Source organism: Hemitrygon akajei, chromosome 10 (genome assembly GCF_048418815.1).
Source record: "Hemitrygon akajei chromosome 10, sHemAka1.3, whole genome shotgun sequence".
Taxonomy (NCBI): Eukaryota; Metazoa; Chordata; class Chondrichthyes; order Myliobatiformes; family Dasyatidae; genus Hemitrygon; species Hemitrygon akajei.
Window position 1 is genome coordinate 141,084,029 of NC_133133.1, and position 23,962 is coordinate 141,107,990.

Sequence of the window (23,962 nt, forward strand, 5' to 3'; positions counted from 1 at the left end):
TTCTCCTGTGAAGTTAACCATATAGCATCAAATGATTTTAAACACAAATATCCTTCTCCAGTGTATTCGTAGATACCCCTTCACAAGAGAGCGACTATATTTCACGAGGAGTTTTGGTTTGTCACCTAAAACATTCAAAAACTTCTTCAGATGTACCGTGGACAGCATTCTCACTGGCTGCATCGCCATCTGGTATGGGGGTGGTGGGGGGGGGGGGGGGAGTGGGTTGCTGCTGCACTGTTTCAAAGTAAGCTGGAGAAAGTTGTAAAATTAGTCAGCTTCATCATGGGTGCTAGCCTCCTTGGTATCCAAGGCATCTTCCAGGAGCGGAAGGACCCCCACCGCCCAGGACATGCCTCTTCTCATTGTTACCATCGGGAAAGAGGTACAGGAGTCTGAAGGCACACACTCAGCAATTCAGAAATAGCTTCTTCCCCTCCTCCATCCGATTTCTAAATGGACTGAACCCATGAACACTAATTCACTACTTTTTTTATGTCTATTCTTGCCTACTTATTTTAGCTATTTAATATATGCATATATGCTTACTATCATTTGGGGTCTTTTTTCTATATTTATCATGTATTGCTTTGTACTGCTGCTTCAGAGTTAACAAATTTCACAACATATGCCAGTGATATTAAACCTGGTTTTGATACTTGCATCATATGTCTATTTTCCACTATGCATCTGTGGAGCTATTTCATAACTCATTTTTCCACTTAGTGATCTGACATGGACGTCCATCCTGTGTACTCCCGATTGCCTTTATTTGCTGGCTTGTACTGTCTAAAGTCTAGAGGCCCAACAGTTTTGAAAGGGTTGTTCCTAATAATCTTTTTTCATTACCAAACTCCAAAATGTGCAGCACCAATTGCTTGAAAGATTATCTGCTGAGAAAAAAATTTGGAACTAAGTTGTGTCAATCACCTGCTGCATGGTATCTACTTGGCAAGCACACAACAGTAAAGAGTTTGATCGCCTACACTCAATTTTACTTCTGCTGATCCTTTCCTATCACAATCACTAACTTCACTACCACACCACTCATTGAGGGCATTAAATCCTGTTTTTTTTTACCATAGAACCATAGAACATTACAGCACAGAAAGAGGACTTTTGGCCTTTCTTGGCTGTGCCAAACCATTTTTCTGCCTAGTCCCACTGACCTGCACCTGGACCATTTCCCTCCATACACCTCTCATCCATGTACCTGTCCAAGTTTTTCTTAAATGTTAAAAGTGAGCCCACATTTACAACTTCATCTGGCAGCTCATTCCACACTCTCCCCACTCTCTGTGTGAAGAAGCATCCCCTAATTGTCCCAATAAACTTTTCCCCCTTCTCCCTTAACCCATGTCCTCTGTTTTTTTTTCTCCCCTAGCCTCAGTGGAAAAAGTCTGCTTATATTCACTCTATCTATACCCATCATAATTTTATATACCTCTATCAAGTCTCCCCTCATCCTTGCCTAATTGTAAACTACAGTTATACCTTACTGTCTGCAACATCGACAGAAATAACCATTTCTGGCTGGAATTTCATACTCACAATCAGAACAGAATACATTTACCTGCATGAACAGAATTGTTTAAAGCCTGCTGAACATGAGTCCAAAGCCAATGACAGATGGAGGAATAAAACTGGGATAGTTTATTGCCACCTACTGGCTGGAAAACAAGCATAATAAAAACTGAACAGGAAGTACTACTTTGCCCTGGAAGTGGTAGAGAATCTAATTTTTAAAAATAGGTTTTACATCTGGAACAACAAGTTTCTATTCCTTTGTATCCTGATATAGTAATGATGACCATAGTTTAAAATTCATCCCTGTAAATTATTCTGGAACGTCTGGAGGATTATGAAGGGCACAAGAGAAATAAAAACAGTTTCATTCTAGCGTTCTGAGGAATTCCAGAAATGTGAAGTCTGAATGGATCCTAATTGTACAATAGACACGCTGTTGCACCACTCCACAGTGGAAAGCAGATAATGGGACTGCAAGAGGGGGCCGAACATCACCAGCCAACTTGCGCCTGTAGGATACAAAGCATGATTCTTCATCATTGCAGTGCATCCTGCATTTGAGTCCCTTACTGAAATTGAAAAGTTAATTCCATCAAAATATTAGTTCCTATAACATTTCCATTTTTGAAGTCAGCTGTCAGTTGTCAAGACTGTGTGCTGAGCCCTCTTCTGTACTCCCTTTTCACCTATGACTGCGTTCCTGTACATGGTTCTAACTCCATAATCAAGTTCGCAGATGACACCACGGTGGTTGGCTTGATCAGAGAGGATGACGAGACGGCCTACGGGGACGAGGTCCAGCACCTGGCTGCGTGGTGTGCCGACAACAGCCCGACCCTTAACACCCAGAAGACCAAGGAGATCACTATGGACTTCAGGCATGCTAGGAGCCACACTCATGTCCCCATCTACATCAATGGAGCTGTAGTGGAGCGTGTATCAAGCTTCAGATTCCTTGGTGTCCACATTTCCGAGCATCTCACCTGGTCCCTGAATTCCTCCATCCTGATCAAAAAGGAGCAACAGCGCCTTGATTTTCTGCGGAGCATCAAGAAATCTCACCTCTGTCCCAGGATACTGATGGTGTGGTATGGCAATTGTCCCGTATCGGACCACAAAGCACCCCAGCGGGTGGTGAAAACTGCCCAGCGGATTATCGGCACCCAATTGCCCACCATTGAGAACATCTATCATAAACGTTGCCTGGGCAGGGTGAAAAGCATTATCAAGGATGCATCTCACCTTAAACATGGACTTTTTACTCTCCTCCTATCCGGTAGGCGCTACAGGAGCCTCCGCTCCCACACCAGCAGGCTCAGGAAGAGCTTCTTCCCTGAGGCTATGACCCTGCTGAACCTCACATCACAGCACTAAGCAGTATTGCACCCATATTGTACTGTCTCAGTACTTTTATATTTGTGTGCTGTAGCACCTACTTTTTATTCACAGTTCATTTGTAAATAACACTATTCTTTGCATTTCTGGTTAGACGCTAACTGCATTTCATTTGGCTTTGTATCTGTACTCGGCACAATGACAATGACGTTGAATCTAATCTAATCTATGGTTGTGTTTCCAATAAATGGTGTCTTCAGCAGAAATCTTTACAATATAACAGGCCAGGCTGAAGCTGAAGTGAGACTTATGTTGTTAACAAATTAACTGAAGTTTATGGATGCAAAGCTATGTTTAGAACACAACTTTTAATTGCTAAATTTATACTTTTCATTATTCTGAGATAATATTCCTTTTCACTCAATTGTCCAAAATCCCTTCATTATTCTGAAGGAAGGAATCATCCCTGTTGAATTAACCAAGTTCAAGGTGGAATTCAGATCAAGAAATCATGTTAAAATTTCCCACAGGACCATGTTAGATGACTGTCTATCTTCCTCCATTAACTCAAAACTTGGTGGTCCTTTATGCAGCACTCTGAATACAGGATGTTTGCTTAGCTTATACTCTTACCAGGTGAAGTGTTACATGGTTTCAACTGAGCAAATTCCTTGAACAGAAGTGTTTGCAGGAAGAATTATTATTAAGTTTGAACATTTGTAAGCAATATTGGAAGTGCATTTACAATTACTGCATAAGCGTGCTTGAGAAGACCAATTAACTAGGGATTAATTAAATGGGGATTCCCTCGAGCATGAATGAAAACTAAATATCCAGCTAGTATCATCAGAGGAATTACAATTTGTTTTTTTGCATCTGATCCATCACTGCACTTGATTTATATTCAATCACATGTCAAGCAGATGTGATGTGATAGATTACTGTCTGGGAAGTTTTGCTCTGGAACTAGATATTTAGCATGTGATTTAAATACATGGTAAAGAATATCCAGCTAGTTTTGTTTTTAATGTGACCTGAATGGAGTCGAGGCATGACACCACACTAAACTTTAGAAAAGGAAAATATCTCACTCAGCTTTGCATTGGGTTTAGACATCCAAGTAGCAATATGTAAAAAGGAACTTGCGTTTGTACAGTATCTATCATAGCCTTTTGATATCACAATCCCTTTTACTTTCAAATCTCTGTAAAAACATGAGCACAACCCTGAAAGACTTCTGCTTAAGAATTAAGTAGTATCTCTGCCAGTACAATCATTACCTAATTACAAAAAATTACTACCTTCAGGGACAGAGAAAAAAATATCATAGCACTAGTTTAAAGAATTTATTAAAGATATCTATTTCTTATCGAACAACATTAAATAAATGTACATTCTAGATCACCATTAATAAAATTTATTTATACAGTGGTGCTAGAATGTTTGTCAGCCCTGTAGAATTTTCTCTATTTCTGCATAAGTAAAATGTGATCAGATCTTCATGTCCTAAAACTAGATAAAGAGTTATCAAATAACACAAAAAGCATCATACTTGTTCATTTATTTATTGAGAAAAATAGTCCAATATTACATATTCCAAGTCAGCATGGATTTATGAAGGGGAAATCATGCTTGACTAATCTGGAATTTTTTGAGCATGTAACTATGAAAATGGACAAGGGAGAGCCAGTGGATGTAGTGTACCTGGACTTTCAGAAATCCTTCGATAAGGTCCCACATAGGAGATTAGTGGGCAAAATTAGAGCACATGGTATTGGGGGTAGGGTACTAACATGGGTAGAAAATTGGTTGGCAGACAGGAAACTAAGAGTAGGGATTAATGGGTCCTTTTCAGAATGGCAGGCAGTGACTTGTGGGGTACTCAAGGCTCGGTGCTGGGACTGCAGCTATTTACAATATACAAACGTACATTAATGATTTAGATGAAGGGATTAAAAGTAACATTAGCAAATTTGCAGATGACACAAAGCTGAGTGGCAATGTGAAATATGAGCAGGATGTTAGGAGAATGCAGGGTGACTTGGACAGGTTGGGTGAGTGGGCAGATGCATGACAGATGCAATTTAATGTGGATAAATGTGAGGTTATCCACTTTGGTGGCAAGAACAGGAAGGCAGATTACTATCTGAATGGTGTCAAGTTAGGAAAAGGGGAAGTACAACAAGATCTAGGTGTCCTTGTTCATCAGTCACTGAAAGTAAGCATGCAGGTACAGCAGGCAGTGAAGAAAGCTAATGGCAAGTTGGCCTTCATAACAAGGGGAGTTGAACATAAGAGCAAAGAGATCCTTCTGCAATTGTACAGGGCCCTGGTGAGACCACACCTGGAGTATTGTGTTCAGTTTTGGTCTCCAAATTTGAGGAAGGACATTCTTGCTATTGAAGGAGTGCAGCGCAGGTTCATAAGGTTGATTCCCAGGATGGCGGGACTGTCATATGTTGAAAGATTGGAGCGACTGAGCTTGTATACACTGGAATTTAGAAGGATAGGAGGGGATCTGATTGAAACATATAAGATTATTAAGGGATTGGACACATTAGAGACAGGAAACATGTTCCCGAGGTTGGGGGAATCCAGAACCAGAGACCACAGTTTAAGAATAAGGGGTAGGCCATTTAGATCGGAGTTAAGGAAAAACTTTTTCACCCAGAGAGTTGTGGATCTATGGAATGCTCTGCCTCAGAAGGCAGTGGAGGCCAATTCTCTGGATGCTTTCAAGAAAGAGTTAGATAAAGCTCTTAAAGATAGTGGAGTCAAGGGATATGGGGAGAAGGAAGAAACGGGGTAATGATTGTGGATGATCAGCCATGATCACATTGAATGGCGGTGCTTTGACAACTTTTCTATAGGATTAAGGTCTGGACTTTGACTTCGCCATTACAAAACACAAAGTTTCTTCTTTTTAAACCATTCTGTTGCTGATTTACTCTTGTTTTTGGATCATTGACTTGTTGCATTATCCAACTTCTGGACAAGAGACTTCTACCCTGACATTCTCCTTTAAAATGTCTTGATACAATTTTGAATTCATTGTCCAACAATTCAACAATTGCAAGCTGTCCAGCCCTGAGGCAGCAAAGCAGCCCCAAACCATAATGCTCCTTCCACCTTTCTTCACATTTGGTGTTGCTGTGCAGTGCCTTTTTACTTCCAAACATAGTAATGTGCATTTCTGCCAAAAAGTTCAACTTTTGTCTCATCTGTCCACAGAACATTGTCCCAGAAACATTGTAGAACATCCAGGTGGTCTTTTGTAAACTTGAGACACGTAGCGATGTTTGGCTTTGGAGAGCAGTGGTTTCCTCTGTGGCGTCTTTCCATAAACACAATTCTTGTTCAGTATTTTTCTTATAGTGAACACATGAAAATGGACTTTAACAAGCTCTAGCAATTTCTGCAGTTCTTTTGCTGTTACCGTTGGGTTCTTTTTCACCTTCTTCAGCATTGCATATTGTGCTCTTGGTGTGATCTTTATAGGATGCTCACTTCTAGAGAATAGCAACAGTACTGAGTTTCCTCCATTTTAGACAATTCTCTTACTGTGGACTGATGAACACTCGGGTCTTTAGAAATGCTTTTGTAACCTTTTCCAGCTTGATGCATCTCTACAATTCTTCTTCTAAGGTCCTGTGAAAATTGTTTTGTTCGAGGAATGGTGCTCTAAACAGATCTTGCTTGAGAAGAAAAGGCTCTATCAGTAACCTGACTCTGTGAGTTATTTTATTATGGAGCAGGGCACCTCTACAATCCACTCCTCCAAACTCATCTCATTGTTTGGAACACCTGACTCCAAACAGCTTTTGTAGAAGGTGTTACTCCAGAGGTTCACATACTTTTCCAGCAAATAAATGTAATAGTGGATTATTTTTCTCAATAAATAAATGAACAAGTACAATGTTTTGTGTTATTTATTTAATTGGTTCTCTTTATGTAGTTTTAGGACCTGATCCCATTTAGGTCATATTTATGCAGAAACAGAGAAACTTCTACAGGGTATGCAAACTTCCTGTAGTAGTTCCAAAATGCTGCACTTTGTTTCCAAAACTTGGTTCAATTAAGATGAAGGGGAGTGAATTTTGGAAATGTTTAGCACACAGCTGCGACTGTATATGTTCATTTGGCACATGCAACTGAATTTCCACCCTATTATCTACTCATTATCTCATTACTATTTGGAGGGTCTTGTTATGTAAAAATTAGATGTCATGCTTCTTATATTGATAGTGACTCTACTCTAAAGGGACTTTGATGGTTTAGAAGCACATTGGGTCATCCTGAATTCATGACATACACCATAACAATACAAGTGAGGTTTTTCTTTATGATCGATCAAGTGCTATTTAGGTGCAGTCACTCCTGTGATACAAAGTTCGCATCAGCAAAGGGCCAAATTATGCACTGGTGCCAGTTCTACAGTATAAATATACCCTCCCATCTCAGAGAAACATGATGAAATTCACATTCTCTTCTTTCCAAGCACTAGAGTCACTTTTCCAACACTGACAGAATTCCTTCTGCATTTACTGTTTTAGAGCTTGAAGAATCTGACAGGTTAACCTAAAAATTTTTGATACACTTTTCTGTGTTAAAGTGGAAATACTTGCCTGAACCATACACATTTTCACCTCTCACAAACATTAACTTCTGAATTCTTACCTGACAGCTCTGATACAGGTTTACAACAGCTCTACCACTGACGTGAACTGCGAAAAACAGGTGCTTCATTAAACCATTCTCAGCTGATGGGTGGCTGATCTTTATACTTGGACACTTTAGTCCTAAGTGAAGAAGTTAAGTTCCAGTCATCACTAAGAAAATTAAACTTGACATAGAATCTTGCAAGAATTTCCTTGCTTATTCCCTAACTGTGCTTGAGAGCACCAATTATGCAAGGCCACTCTGCAGGTGGAATAATTTGCCGTAGGAGTGCATCAAATGCCTTCTAACCATTTTGAAGCACACACAAGACTTCCCATTATACATTCACTGGCCACTTAATAGGTACCTCCTGTACTAATAAAGTAGCCACTGAGGGTATGTTCTTCATCTTCTGCTGCTGTAGCACAGCAATTTCAAGGTTCAGCGTGTTGTATTTCAGTGATGCTTTTCTGCACACCGTTGTTGTAACACGTGGTTATTTGAGTTACCATCACTTTTCCTGTCAACTTGAATCAGTCTGGCCATTCTCCTCTCATCTCTCTCATTAATAAAATGTTTTGCTTACAGAACAGCTGCTCACTGGATGTTTTGTTTTTCACACCATTCTCTGTAAACCCTATTACTGTTGTGCGTGAAATTCCCAAGACATCAGCAGCTTCTGAGGTATTCAAACCACTCTGTCTAGCATTCCATGGTCAAAGTCACTATTTCTTCCCCATTCTGATCTTTGGTCTGAACAAAATCTGAACCTCTTGACCACGTCTGCATACTTTTATGTATTGAGTTGCTGAAACATGATTGGCTGATATTTGCATTAATGAGCAGGTGTGCAGGTGTACCTAAGAAGATGGCTGCTGAGTATATGTTCTTATAGGTCATAATCCATAACATGAAATTTTGAAATTCTACCTCACATCCTGTTGAACCCATCATACATCTACGGTTCAGTTATCCAACTAATGTCATTGAAACTGCACTTTTCCTAAAGCCATGAAAAGTGTTTAAAGCAGAAATCCAATTACCTTTGGACATGACTTTTGAATTTGTTTCATTCTAGATTATAAAAAGGGCAATGGATTGGAAAACATTTCTTTAACTACATCAAAATCAGATTTATTATCACTGACTTATGTCCGGAGAAAATCATTGCTCTATAGCAGTGATACAGTGCAAACATAAAATTACTGTAAATAACATAAATAAATAAATCTCCAAAAATATAACCAGATTGTCATGGAGTCATAGAGAAGTACAGTACCAAGGCCCTTTGGCCCATCTCATCCATGCCAAGTCATTAAAACTGCCTACTCCAATCGACCTGCACCCAGACCATTCCCCTACCATCCATGTACCTATCCAAACTTCTCTTAAGCATTGAAATTGAGCCTGCATGTACCACTTGCACTGGCAGCTCATTCCATACTCACACCACCCTCTGAGTGAAGAAGTTCCTCCTCATGTTCCCCTTAAACTTTTCACCTTTCACCTTTAACCCATGACCTTTAGTTGTAGAGCCCACCCCCCCCCCCCACCTCAGTGGAAAAAGCCTGCTTGCATTTACCCTATCTATAGCCCTCATAATTTTGTATACCTCGATCAAATCGCCGCTCAATCTTCTACATTCAAAGGAATAAAATCTTTCCTTATAACTCGGGTCCTCCAGTCCAAACAACATCCTTGTAAATTTTCTCTCTACTCTTTCAACCTTATTTACATCTTTCCTGTATTTAAGTGACTAAAACTACACATAGAACATAGAACATAGAATAGTACAGCACATTACAGGCCCCTCGGCCCACAATGTTGTGCCGACCCTCAAACCCTGCCTCCCATATAACCCCCACCTTAAATTCCTCCATAAACCTGTCTAGTAGTCTCTTAAACTTCACTAGTGTATCTGCCTCCAGGCAATCAGGCAATGCATTCCACGCACCAACCGCTCTCTGAGTGAAAAACCTTCCTCTAATATCCCCCTTGAACTTCCCTCCCCTTACCTTAAAGCCATGTCCTCTTGTACTGAGCAGTGGTGCCCTGGGGAAGAGGCGCTGGCTGTCCACTCTGTCTATTCCTCTTAATATCTTGTACACCTCTATCATGTCTCCTCTCATCTTCCTTCTCTCCAAAGAGTAAAGCCCTAGCTCCCTTAATCTCTGATCATAATCCATATTCTCTAAACCAGGCAGCATCCTGGTAAATCTCCTCTGTACCCTTTCCAATGCTTCCACATCCTTCCTATAGTGAGGCGACCAGAACTGGACACAGTACTCCAAGTGTGGCCTAACTAGAGTTTTATAGAGCTGCATCATTACGTTGCGTCTCTTAAACTCTATCCCTCAACTTATGAAAGCTAACACCCCATAAGCTTTCTTAACTACCCTATCTACCTGTGAGGCAACTTTCAGGGATCTGTGGACATGTACCCCCAGATCCCTCTGCTCCTCCACACTACCAAGTATCCTGCCATTTACTTTGTACTCTACCTTGGAGTTTGTCCTTCCAAAGTGTACCACCTCACACTTCTCCAGGTTGAATTCCATCTGCCACATCTCAGCCCACTTCTCTCTGCAATCTTCGACAATCCTCTACTTTATCTACAACACCACCAACCTTTGTGTCATCTGCAAACTTGCCAACCCACCCTTCTACGCCCACATCCAGGTCGCTAATAAAAATCACAAAAAGTAGAAGTCCCAGAACAGATCCTTGTGGGACACCACTAGTCACAACCCTCCAATCTGAATGTACTCCCTCCACCACGACCCTCTGCCTTCTGCAGGCAAGCCAATTCTGAATCCACCTGGCCAAACTTCCCTGGATTCCATGCCTTCTGACTTTCTGAATAAGCCTACCATGTGGAACCTTGTCAAATGTCTTACTAAAATCCATGTAGATCACATCCACTACGCTACCCTCATCTATATGCCTGGTCACCTCCTCAAAGAACTCTATCAGGCTTGTTAGGCACGATCTGCCCTTCACAAAGCCATGCTGACTGTCCCTGATCAGACCATGATTCTCTAAATGCCCATAGATCCTATCTCTAAGAATCTTTTCCAACAGCTTTCCCACCACAGCCATAAGGCTCAATGGTCTATAATTACCTGGACTATCCCTACTACCTTTTTTGAACAAGGGGACAACATTCACCTCCCTCCAATCCTCCGGTACCATTCTCGTGGACAACGAGGACATAAAGATCCTAGCCAGAGGCTCAGCAATCTCTTCCCTTGCCCCATGGAGCAGCCTGGGGAATATTCCATCAGGCCCCGGGGACTTATCCGTCCTAATGTATTTTAACAACTCCAATACCTCCTCTCCCTTAATATTAACGTGCTCCAGAATATCAACCTCACTCATATTGTCCTCACCGTCATCAAGTTCCCTCTCAGTGGTGAATACCAAAGAGAAGTATTCATTGAGGACCTCGCTCACAGCCTCCAGGCACATCTTCCCACATCCACAAAATCTCCTGTCTGCTCCCCTGACTCTAGAGTCTCCAATGACGACAGCTCTCCTCTTCTCCGTCCCATCCTTCTGCACCACAGGGTCAGACTCAGTGCCAGAGGCCCTGCCACCGTGACTCACACCTGGTCGGTCGTCCTCACCAACAGCATCCAGGACGGTAAACTTATTATTCTGGGGAATGGCTACAGGGGTGCTCTGCACTACCTGTCTACTCTCCTTCGCTTTCCCCTCTCGGACTGTCACCCAACGACCTGCTTCCGGCAGTCTAGGTGTGACTACCTCCCTGTAGCTCTCATCTATGACTGCCTCATTCTCCCTTATGAGTCGAAGGTCATCCAGCTGCTGCTCCAGATTCCTCACACGGTCTTCCAGGTCACCCAGCCGCAAGCACTTCTGGCAGATGTGACTCTGCGGGAGAGGGGAGTTCCCCCAAGACTACCACATCTCACAGGAGAGGCACATCACCGTCTCAGGAGGCATTGTAAAGACTAACTGGGAACAAGCTCGTCCTCTGCCACTTCTCGTCGAAGCCTCTCGAGTCAAAGCCTCAAATCTCCATTCCTTCACAGGCCCACTCACTCAATGGCCGCTTTCCCTCACTCACTGGCCGCTTTCATGTGGCTCTGCTCTGCACAACTTAAAATTAAGTCTGATCACATCCACATGCTGTTTGTTTGCACCTTCCTCTAAAATGAGTTCTCTTTATTTTACTTCTCTCTTTATTACTTTGACATTTCACTGCCACTCTCTTTGTTACCCTGTGTGTGCAAGTTGAGTGAGTCTGAAACTCATCTGTGACTTTTTTTTATCATTCAGGGAGACACTTATTTTTCTTTCCTTCATGCACAAGGCTCTGCATTAATGTTCATCTGCCAGCAGAACCTTCCGCTTCAATGTTTTTCGATTTAGCATCAAATTTGAAAAAGATTGGAACATTGTGTTTCTGAATCCAAGTCAATTATGTAAATCAGAAATATTGTTGCAACATCAAGACCTTCCCTTTCCCAGCATAATCCGTCCAAACAGTATTTGTCTGTTTTCCATTCTGTAGCCTATTCCTGATATATTCCCTTGGTTTATTCTAAAATCCTCAAATCATAATTATGTACCTAATAATTTTTAACTAGCATTTTTCTCTCATTAACACCATTAAAAATACTGTTACATCTTGAGAGATAGGAATCTATTATCAGCCAAGGTCAAAGTTAGCCAAGGCTCTAAGGAAACTGCTTCCCTCTTCTTTAAGTGGTGTCATAGATGCTTCGCAGCTTATAAAAGTCTTGCTTGAACAGTAGCTCAACAGTAATCCTTCATTCTGTCCTATTCAAGACCTGATTGAGTTTTAGTCTTTTGAATCTCACAGCCAGAGTGATACTTAGGTATCTCATATATAGCATTCATGATCTGTCTCTGACATGACCAAATCAGAAATATTTAATTACTGAGAGCTGACAACAGGAGCTAAATAAAATCTGGCCCTTTACCGGCTGACTGAAAATCTGCTTCTTTTTCTGAGGAAGGAGCTCATCAAAGTCTCTCCTGTATGTAGCACCCATTTTTTATACTTAAATCGCAGGAGCAAATCGTTCTCAATTCTAGCTATCAATCAAAAAGTGGAGCAATATCTGGTACAAGTTTCTTCCAGGCTTATTGCTTAGTGCCCAGATATAAATCACAAACTCTGGGTGCATTAAACATTGAAGGGAATTCTTGTATATGGAAATAATTTATAGTTCAGGGAATTTGAGATGGTGGGGGTGGGGGTTGTGAGAAAGGATTGGGTTGGGTTCCACATGGGATTTTGAGTGCATTTTGGATTCTATCAAAAAATAAGAGTGTGTGAGACCAACCCAAGACTTAATCAACATTGCCATGTTGTTTTTTTTCATAAATCGAAATAACAGATTCACTTTTATCAACAGGCTTACATTCAAACTGTCTTAGAATGACCATTATATTGATGTAATGGGCTATTTTGATATGACTAAGTGAATTCTTGAGGTATGAAATCCAATGAAGGTGACATCGAATTTAATGTTTTACTTACATTTCCCAAGGACTTGAATTTATTTTCACATTGATATTCCATTATTTCATATATTTCTCATATTTAACAGAATGGCATTTTCAATGTATGAATAGCATTCATTATTTTTTAAATGTACCCTTGTATCCTTAAATTTTTCATATGAATTTATTTTGCCAGAAATTTTGTTATTATTAGAACAGGACTAAAGAACTTATAATGAATAGTTTAATCCCTCATGATCTCTTACATAACCTATTTGAATTTTTTAGATGCATGGCTCAGAATGTGGATTCTTCACTCTATTATATGAAGATAGTGATTTATGAGAATATTTTCTTGACAATTATGATTTTTTAACCTCCTAGACATCATGAAGAAAACTACAAAGAGATGGATGTTCTTTCTCAGAGCCCAGATGGAACAAACACAAGAATGCAAAATGAAAGAATAGAAACTGGCCACCAGCAACCCCCTGCCCCCCACCCCGTCAAGCTTACTCAACCATTCAATATGATCATGGCAAATTTACCTCTTTTGTGCCAGCCCTCAATCGCCCAATCTATAGCAACTTAATCTATCTCCACCTCAATAATTTATGTGGCAAAATTAAAACAAAAATTGCCATTCATATTATGACTTACTGTGTTTCTATAAAAGCTTTGCTAAATGTTGACAGACACACTAGTTGTTGGGTATCCAGCATGATGCCTATGTTACAGGCGTAAATAACTACAGGAGCAGTGACTTCCCCCAGATTACACTGTAACCATCTTGCAATGACTTTTATTTTGATGGTACAGTCTGTTTCGATATGGCTAAGTGCATCATTTCGTCCTGGCATAATTTTCTGCATAATATGGTTCTGAGGTCTTCAGTGCTCTCACAGCCATACTTCAGAGCTCAGAATCCGGCTAGAAAATACAATCATTTCCATTCAGATCTGCTCCCTTTTCATTCAGAATTATGCAAGAAAATTGGGAGCATGAGCCTTTGTTCAGGTTGTAGCATTACCGAGGGACTCCTCCCGGCCATTAAAAGAATAATGTGAATGGAAGCTTAGGGAAAATTCTTTATTCTGCAAATGAGTCCTTAATATTGAGAATATTGAATGAAGTTTATTGTAGAACTGAAGCTCCAGGAAGAAAACCCTAAAGGCTTTGAGTTGCACATACATTTGGTATTTTTTCAGAAACTCCTGGTTGCTGCATTCATAAGGCATCTGAACATCGGAACTGGGCTGTGTAATGACCTTTTCATTGATATCTTGGTGCTTTTTTCGCTTTTAATTTCTGCCTTTTAGTGAATTGGTCAATGCCATAGCACATGTGCTAATCAATGCACCAAGAATTTACCGCAGGAGAACCATGACATTGATCCTTGTGTGGTACTAGCTTGAAACCGATACTGTCATATTCAATTGCCGCTATCCAGCTCATGCCACATATTGAGTTTAATAGCAGAAAATAGAACTGCTGCTTGTGCTGCCTAAACGGATCGTCAGTGATAGGCAAGTCAATTCGTGCTGGAACGCAAGGAGAATTGGTTGCACACATTTGGTGAAATTACTTTGTTGCTCAAGACTGTGATTTCTGTTGCAGTGAGTGTTCTGCTGCTTAAGGCGAAACTTAGTTTGAGCACACACCAGTTTCTTTTCAACATGGAGCTTTTGATGACCAGATTTCTAGGTCTCTGCAATATCAGGGCAGGAGAGCACACATAGAGCAGGAAGGTGAAGGGGCTTCTGAGCCAGAGCTCTTTCTGCAATGCTTCTGTCCCGTGGAGTGAAGCTTCGGTAGATGCTGCTTGTTCAAGGAGGCCCAAATGGAGATCAATCACATTTATGTAGCTGCATCTGATTATGTCCCAGGTCCCAAACCTTCTCAAAGCAGCAATCTATTAGATTTCTATGTCCCTGACATTTTCCAGGGATATCTTGTAACCTACTGCATCCTGCTTCACAAGAACAGTCGTGTGGCATCTTTACTGAAGGAGAACTGTTTGTCTTCTTTTCCTTTTAGTGGAAAACAGTGGTTGTTGGGATTCCCACTGGTGCAAGGAGACACTGATTGTTCACAAATCATGGTGAAGTCTCCACAACAGAACCCTGGGATTGTCATGAACTGAAAAGGATTGTGGAGAACAATCAGACACAGAGTCACATATTTATTAAATTGTTCTTTCATACTAAAGAGAGAGCGTTCAATTATTCACTTTACAGATATGACTCATGCACTCCCTCCCTGATTCTACAAGTTCTTTTTATATGCATTTAGATACAATATAGAGCATCTTTGCCAATGCATAATGTTTTGCCATCACTAACAAGCCAACCCAAAACAAGAAAGCTTAAATGATCATCTTGTGCTTATGACCCCTGGTTGGGATCTATTAGTTTAGACCATAAGACCAGAAGATATAGGAGGAGAATTAGGCTATCTGGCCCATCAAGTCTTCTCTGCCTTTCACTCATGGCTGATCCTTTTTTTCTATCCCCAGTTCACAGTCTTCTCCCCGTAACCTTTGATGCCATGTCCAATCAAGAACCTATCAATCCCTGCCTTAAGAACACCCAACGACCTGGCCTCCACAGTGGCATGAAATTCCACAAATTCACCACCCTTTGGCTAAAGAAATTGCTCCCCATCTTTGTTTTGAAAGGGCACCCTTATATCCTGAGACTGTGCCCTCTTGTCCTAGACTCTCCCACCATGGGAAACATCCTTTCCACATCTACTCTGTCTAGGGCTTTCAATATTCGAAAGGTTTCAATGAGATCCCCCCCCCCCACCCCATCCTTCTGCATTCCAGTGAGTACAGACCCAGAGCCATCAAACGTTCCCTGTATGATAACCCTTTCATTCCTGGAATCATCCTTGTGAACCTCCTCTGGACCCTCTCCAATGCCAGCACATCTTTTCTAAGATGAGGGGCCCAAAACTGTTCACAGTACTAAAGGTGAGGCCTCTCCAGTGCCTTATAAAGCCTCAGCCTCACATCCTTACTTTTGTATTCTAGACCTCTTGAAATGAATGCTAACATGGCATTTGCCTTCCTCACCACCGACTTAACCTGCAATTTAACCTTTAGGGTATTCCAAGGACTTCCAAGTCCCTTTGCATCTCAAATTCTTAGATTTTCTCCCTGTTTAGAAGATAGTCTGCACATTTTTCTACTACCAAAGTGCACAGCCATGCATTTTCCAATATTGTATTTCATTTGCCACTTTCTTGCCCATTCTCCTAATCTGTCTATATCCTTCTACATCTTACCTGTTTCCTCAACACTACCTGCCCCTCCACCAATATTCATATCATCTCTGCAAACTTGGCAACAAAGCCATCTATTCCATCATCTAAATTATTTATAAACAGCATAAAAAGACAAGGTCCCAACACCAACCCCTGTGGAACACCACTAGTCATTGGCAGCCAACCAGAAAAGGATCTTTTATTCCCACTCACTGTCTACCAATCAGCTTCTTGGTAAGCAGCCTCTTATGTGGCACCTTGTCTAAGGTCTTCTGAAAGTCCAAATATACAATGTCCACTACATCCCCTTTATCTATCCTACTTGTAATCTCTTCAAAAAAACCATGAAGGAAACCATGTTGACTTTGTACTATCTTGTCCCGTGTCACCAAGTACTCCACCTCATCCTTAACAATTGACTCTAACATCTTCCCAACCACTGAGGTCAGGCTAACTGGTCTATAATTTCCTTTCTGCTGCCTTCCTCCTTTCTTAAGGAGTGGAGTAACATTTGCAGTTTTCCAGTCCTCTGGCACCATGCCAGAGTCTAATGATTTTTGAAAGATCAGTTCTAATACCACCATGATCTCTAATGCTACCTCTTTCAGAACCCTAGGGTGCAGTTCCTCTGGTCTGGGTGACGTAGGAACCTTTAGGTCTTTCAGCTTTTTGAGCACCTTCTCTCTTGTAATAGTAACAGCACCCACTTCTCTTCCTTCAAACACTACAACATCAGGCATACTGCTAGTGTCTTCCACAGTGAAGACTGATGCAAAATACTCATTTAGTTCATCAGCCATCTCCTTGCCCCCATTATTATTTCTCCTGTCTCATTTTCTAGCAGTCCTATATACACTCTCAGTTCTCTTTTTTTTTAACATACTTGAAAAAACTTTTACTATCCACTTTGATATTATTTGCCAGCTTGTATTCATACTTCAGCTTTTCCCTTCTAACGATTTTTTTAGTTGCTCTCTGTAGGTTTTTAAAAACGTCCCAATCCTCTATCGTCCCACTAATTTTTGCTTTCTTGTATGCCCTTTCTTTTGCTTTTACAATAGCTTTGACTTCCCTTGTCAGCCAAGCTTGTACTATTTTACCATTTGAGTATTTCTTCATTTTTGGAATACACATGTCCTGCACCTTCCTCATTTTTCCCAGAAACGTACACCATTGCTGCTCTGCTGACATCCCTGCCAGCAGCTTCTTCCAGTTTACTTTGGCCATCTCCTCTCTCATACCGCTGTAATTTCCTTTACTCCACTGAAATACTGCTACATCAGACTTTACTTTCTCCCTGTCAAATTACAAGTTGAACACAATCATATTGTGATCACTGGTTCTTAAGGGTTCTTTTACCTTAAGCTCCCTAATCACCTCCAGTTCATTACATAACACCCAATCCAGTATAGCAGATCCCCAGTAGGCTCAATGACAAATTGCTTTAAAAAGCCAACTCTTAGCCATTCAACAAACTCACTCTCTGGAGATCCATTACCAACGTAATTTTCCCAATCGAACTGCATGTTATAATTTCCCATGACTACCATAACATTGCCCTTTTGACTCGCCTTTTCCTGTTGTAACCTGTGATCCACCTCCCAACCACTGTTGAGAGGCCTGTATATAACTGCCATCAACACCCTTTTACCCTTTCAGTTTCTTAACTCAACCCACAAGGATTCAACATCTTCTGATCCTGTGTCACATCTTTCTACTGATTTGATGCTATTCTTTACCAGTAGAGCCACACCACCCCCTTTGCCTACCGTCCTATCCCTCCAATATAATGTGTACCCTTGGGCCTTCAGTTCCCAACTACAACCATCTTTCAGCCACGATTCAGTGATGGCCACAACATCATACCTGACAATGTGTCATAATACAACAAGATCATCCACCTTATTTCTTATCCTTTCTGCATTTAGATACAACACTTTGAGTACTATATTTGCTATCCTTTCCGATTTTGCATCCCTAATGATTTGGTACTCAGCCTGTTGGCTGCTACTAAGTCCCATCACCTGCCTGCCCTTCCTGAGAATCTGACTTCCCCAGAAGAGATCCCAATGATCCAAGAACCTGAAGCCCTTCCCCCTACAGTAGTTTCTCAGCCACGCATTTATCTGCCAAATCATCCTGTTTCTACCCTCACTGGCATGTGGCACATGCAGAATCCAGAAATTACTACCTGGGAGGTCCTGTTTCTCAGCTTTCTACCTAGCCCTCTAAATTCTATTTTCAGGACCTCATTGCTTTTCCTGCCTATGTCATTGGTACCAATAAGTACCAAGACATCTGGCTGCTCCCCCTCCCTCTCCAAAATGTTGTGGACGTGATCGGAGACATCCTTGACCCTGGCACCTGGGAGGCAACATACCATCCGGGTGTCCCGTTCACATCCACAGAATCTCCTGTCTGTTCCCCTCACTATTGAGTCCCCTGTCACTACCGCTCCCTTCTTCTCTCTCTTTCTCTTCTGTACTACAGAGTCATGGTCAGTGCCTGTAACATGGTTGCCATGGCATTTTCCCAAGAGTTTAATGTCTAACCTATCTTTTTACTTAGCTATGGACTTGGTACCATAGAGTAGATATTAGCAGCAGCCCTGTAGTCTCTACATACCATATACCTTACCTGGAGATCCTTCAGGTATCTCTTAACTCATACTCCATTGTACAGATCAGGTCAGACTTAAAGAGGGGTAAAAATACACGTTGGTCTTATACTATAATGTAATCTGTTTGTGAACACTACAGACTAGGCTGCCCTCTTCAAGATAGCATCTCTATCATTCTTTTCCAGAGGACTAGCTGAGGCTTTAAAAGCCGTCACCCAGACCACACTTGTAATTTTGTGAGAAGTTTTCAAAGTAAATTTATTATCAAAGTATGTATATGTCACCATATACAATCCTGAGAGTTATTTTCTTACAGGCATAATCAATAAATCCATAATAGAATAATGACTATAATAGAATCAATGAAAGACCGCACCAACTTGGGTGTTCAACCAGTGTGCAAAAGACAACAAACTGTGCAAATACAAAAAGAAAGAAATAATAAATAATAAATAAATAAGCAATAGCTATCAAGAACATGCGATGAGCAATCATTGAAAGTGAGTCCATAGGTTGTGGGAACATTTCAATGATGGGGCAAGTGAGGTTGAGTGCAGTTATCCGCTTTGGTTCAAGAGCCTGATGCTTGATGGGTAATGACTATTCCTGAACCTGGTGGTGTGGGTGTTGAGGCTGCTGTACCTCTTTCCTGATGGCAGCAGGGAGAAGAGAGAATGACCTGGATGGATGCTGTTGATGGATGCTGCTTTCCTGTGTCAATGCTTCATGTCGATGTGCTCAATGGTCGTAAGGGATAGAATGGGCAGGATTCACTACGTTTTGTAGTATTTCCGCTCAGAAGCACTGGTGTTTCCATACCACAGTGTGATGCAGCCAGTCAATATACTCTTCTGTAGAAATGGCTCTATATCTAAGAAAGGGTGTCCTAAGAGTTTGGTTAACCTTGATAAAGCAATGTAACCCGTTTCTCTATTCATTTTTTCTATTATAAGATATGGATTTTACTTCACCTATGATGAACCTGTCTGTCTGTTTTTATCCTGTTTGTTCTGTTATTGGCAAAACAATACAAAATAAAGTTTAAAAAGAAGGAAGGGTGTCCTGGTATTGGAGAGGTTTCAGAGGAGCCCTGTAATTTACAAGACCGATCCTGGGAATGAAAGAGTTAATGTATGAGGAGTATTTGTTGGCTCTGGGTATGAACTCGCTGGAGTTTAGAAGAATGAAGAAGGATCTGATTGAAACCTACCAAATATTGGAAGGCTTAGATTGAATGGATGTGGAGAGAATGTTTCCAATAATGAGAGAGCCTGGAACCAGAGGGCATAGACTCAAGATAGAAGTATATCCCTTTGGAAGAGAGAGGAGGAGAAATTTCTTTAGCTGAAGGATGGTAAGTTTATGGAATTTATTGCCTCTGACAGCTGTGGAGGCCAAGTTATTTTGTACATTTACAGAGGAGGTTTATATCGTAAGTTCTTGATTAGTAAGGCTGTCAAAGTTTACGGGAAAAGAGGAGAATTGGGATGAGACGGAAAATAAATCAGCCATGATCAAAAGGCAGAGCAGACTCGATGGGTCAAATGGCTAAGTTCTGCTATGATGTCTTATGGTCTTAAAGCAGTTTTTCTGCAGCAAGTCAGAAGAAGGATTCCCATCCAATATGCGAGAAGCAGAACAAATTCATACTCAGTGTTTCTACCCTCCGTGTCCATTGCTCTCTAGTGCATTGTCAGAATATAAGGTGCTTAACTGAAGACAAGCAATATTCAACCAACACTTGGCTCCTCATGTCCATCAAAAGTAAATGTGAATAGAACAAGAGCAAAGCTGCAAATAACAACATCACTAAGTGGAGAGTTAAAGCTTAAATAAGCACGTTTGCTGCTTGGACTACTCAGGATGTCACTTATACAGCACCCCAGAGCTAGGTTCATCTTAGCCATCTACTGCATCTTCAACAAGCTAGTTATCACACAGGCGCTCATCATGCAAGTGGCTTAGAGGCAAGATCTGAGGAGGAGGAAATAGAGAGGAGGTGACTGTTTTCTTTTTCAGACCAGTCACAGGCCGACAGCATTCAGCAATCAATAGTGATGCTGAATGGAATTAGTATATCTTAATGAAGGAAGCAGTTCATGCTCTGATATCTGAACAAACTTTAGGTTCAGGCTAATCAGTTTCAAGAAGCATGCAACCGTACAAGTCCAGAACAATTGCCACCTCCTTGAAAAGAGAACATACCATTGTTGGTCCATTTGTGCACTTAGCAACATATCCTATGCCAGCTGCCCCACTCCCCTTCAACATCTTGATGATTATGCACCAGAAATTCAACAAATTGCCACGTCAGAATAGTGGCCACAGTAACAGGCCAGGGGCTTAGTGTTCTGTGGCTGGTGACTCAACTTCTGATTCCACAGAGTTTTATTTTACCCACAAATCACAAGTTAGCAGTGTGATGGAATGCTCTTCACGACTGAGCAAATGCAACTCCAACAAAACTCACGAAGTTTGACAGGAGGAAGAATCCTGATTGATCAGCTCTATGAGCAACACATGGAAACTTCCCTCTTTCTACCACTGACAATCATTTTCCAATCTCAGTCATTCTGGAGGATGAGAGCATAGTTAATGTGATACCTTTGTTTAAAAGGAGAGGACTAAGCATTGATTGGTTAGGCAAACATTAATAGCGAGGTAATTTTGGGGGAAAAAAGGTAAGTAACCTAAATCACAGCAACCTGATTCATGATCTTTTATAGGAAGATCAGATCAGACTGGCTTGATAAAGGTTTTTGTAGATATTTGCATCTATATGGATTTTAGCATGACACTTAATTAAATGCCACTGATTAGTAACATAAAATTCAGCTGGATCTAAGAAAAGGTGGGAAGTTGGATAGAAAAGATAGAAGTTGAATAGAGCACAATGGTCAATACGTGTGTTACTGTGTGGAAGGCTGTTTCAATGAAGTTCTGCAGGACTTAGTGCTAACTGTCTGCTTTTCTCTAATTTTTCCCATTGGTGCTTGACATGGGACTCCCTCAAACCTCATCAGTATTGGACTCCTCCAATCTGAAAATTAGGATGGTCATTCCCAACCCTTTCCTGCTGTACCTACTAACAAGGTTCTGAAGCATCTGATAAGAGCCCCACCATAGACTTGTGTAGTTAGCTTCATTTAGGGCTGTCTGCTCATGAAATAGTATCACGTGGACACACTGAAACAGCAGCAGCATCACGGGCACATTGCCAAGTCATGATGCTGAGGTAGGGGAACAAATTTTGTATGCAGTCAGGACCAGGCAAATCAAGTACAGTATAGTAAGACTCTGATAATACAGCACCCTTGAGATTGTGATAGTGCCAGACTACTGGATGCCCCAGTAGTTCCAGTAGTTAAGAAAGCTAATGGCATGTTAGCCTTCATAACTAGGGGAGTTGGGTATAGGAGCAAAGAGGTCCTTCTGCAGTTGTACAGGGCCCTGGTGAGACCACACCTGGAGTATTGTGTTCAGTTTTGGTCTCCAAATTTGAGGAAGGACATTCTTGCTATTGAGAGAGTGCAGCGTAGGTTCACGAGGTTAATTCCCAGGATGACGGGACTGTCATATGTTGAAAGATTGGAGCGACTGGGCTTGTATACACTAGAATTTAGAAGGAGGAGAGGCGATCTGATTGAAACATATAAGATTATTAAGGGATTGGACACGCTAGAGGCAGGAAACATGTTCCCAATGTTGGGGGAGTCCAGAACCAGAGACCACAGTTTAAGTATAAGGGGTAGGCCATTTAGAACAGAGTTGAAGAAAAACATTTTCACCCAGAGAGTTGTGGATCTATGGAATGCTCTGAAAGCAGTGGAGGCCAATTCTCTGGATGCTTTCAAGAAAGAGTTAGATAGAGCTCTTAAAGATAGCGGAGTCAAGAGATATGGGGAGAAGGCAGAAACGGGGTTCTGATTGTGGATGATCAGCCATGATCACAGTGAATAGTGATGCTGGCTCAAAGGGTCGAATGGCCTACGCCGCACCTATTGTCTATTGTCTATTGTTCCAGACTATTGGATTAATACACCAAAGCTTTTAATTTTAATTTTACATCATAGTATGGTAATATTTCAGTGAACCACATGAGTTTAAAGGGAATAGAAAATAAAACAAGCATCCTAGACACTGGCTCAGACCTCAAACTTATCCAAGTTTCTGACTCCGAATGGTCCAGATCAACTCCATCAGCAGCTGCACATCTAGCCCACCATCCGGACCCCAGTCCCAACCACACTCCAATCTCTGACTATATATTCCTACATGGATTCTGGACCCCAAAATCACATTGCAGACTATTTGGTGAGCCATGTGCTAGACCACCAGGATTTCTGACCAACCTTATGTAAGATTATCATAAATTTATTTAATATTGTAAGATACAGCACAGAACAGGCTCCTCCAGCCCAATGAGCTGTGCCACCCAGCAACCCACCGAGATTTTACGGATGATGTAACTCCAAAGTAACATACAATACTGGAGGGATTCTTCAGGTCAGGCAGTAGAGAGAATAAAGAGCGGACATTTCGGGCTGGGAACTTCCATCAGTCTCTCCATAGATGCTGCCTGACCTAGTGAGCTCCTCCACTGCACATCTGCCCTCACGCCATCCTCCTGCCACCCCGCTCAGGATAGGGTTCCCCTTGTCCTCACCTACCACCCCACCAGCCTCCGGGTCCAACATATAATCCTCCGTAACTTCCGTCACATCCAACGGGATCCCAACACCAAACACATATTCCCCCCCCCCCCCCCGCTTTCCGCAGGGATCACTCCCTACGCAACTCCCTTGTCCACTCATCCCCCCCATCCATTCCCACCGATTTCCCTCCTGGCATTTATCCTTGTAAGCGGAACAAGTACTACACCTGCCCTTACACTTCCTCCCTCACCACCATTTAGGGCCCCAGATAGTCCTTCCAGGTGAGGCGACACTTCACCTATGAGTCGGCTGGTGTGGTATACTGCGTCCGGTGCTCCCGGTGTGGCCTTTTATATATTGGTGAGACCCGACGCAGACTGGGAGACCGTTTCGCTGAACACCT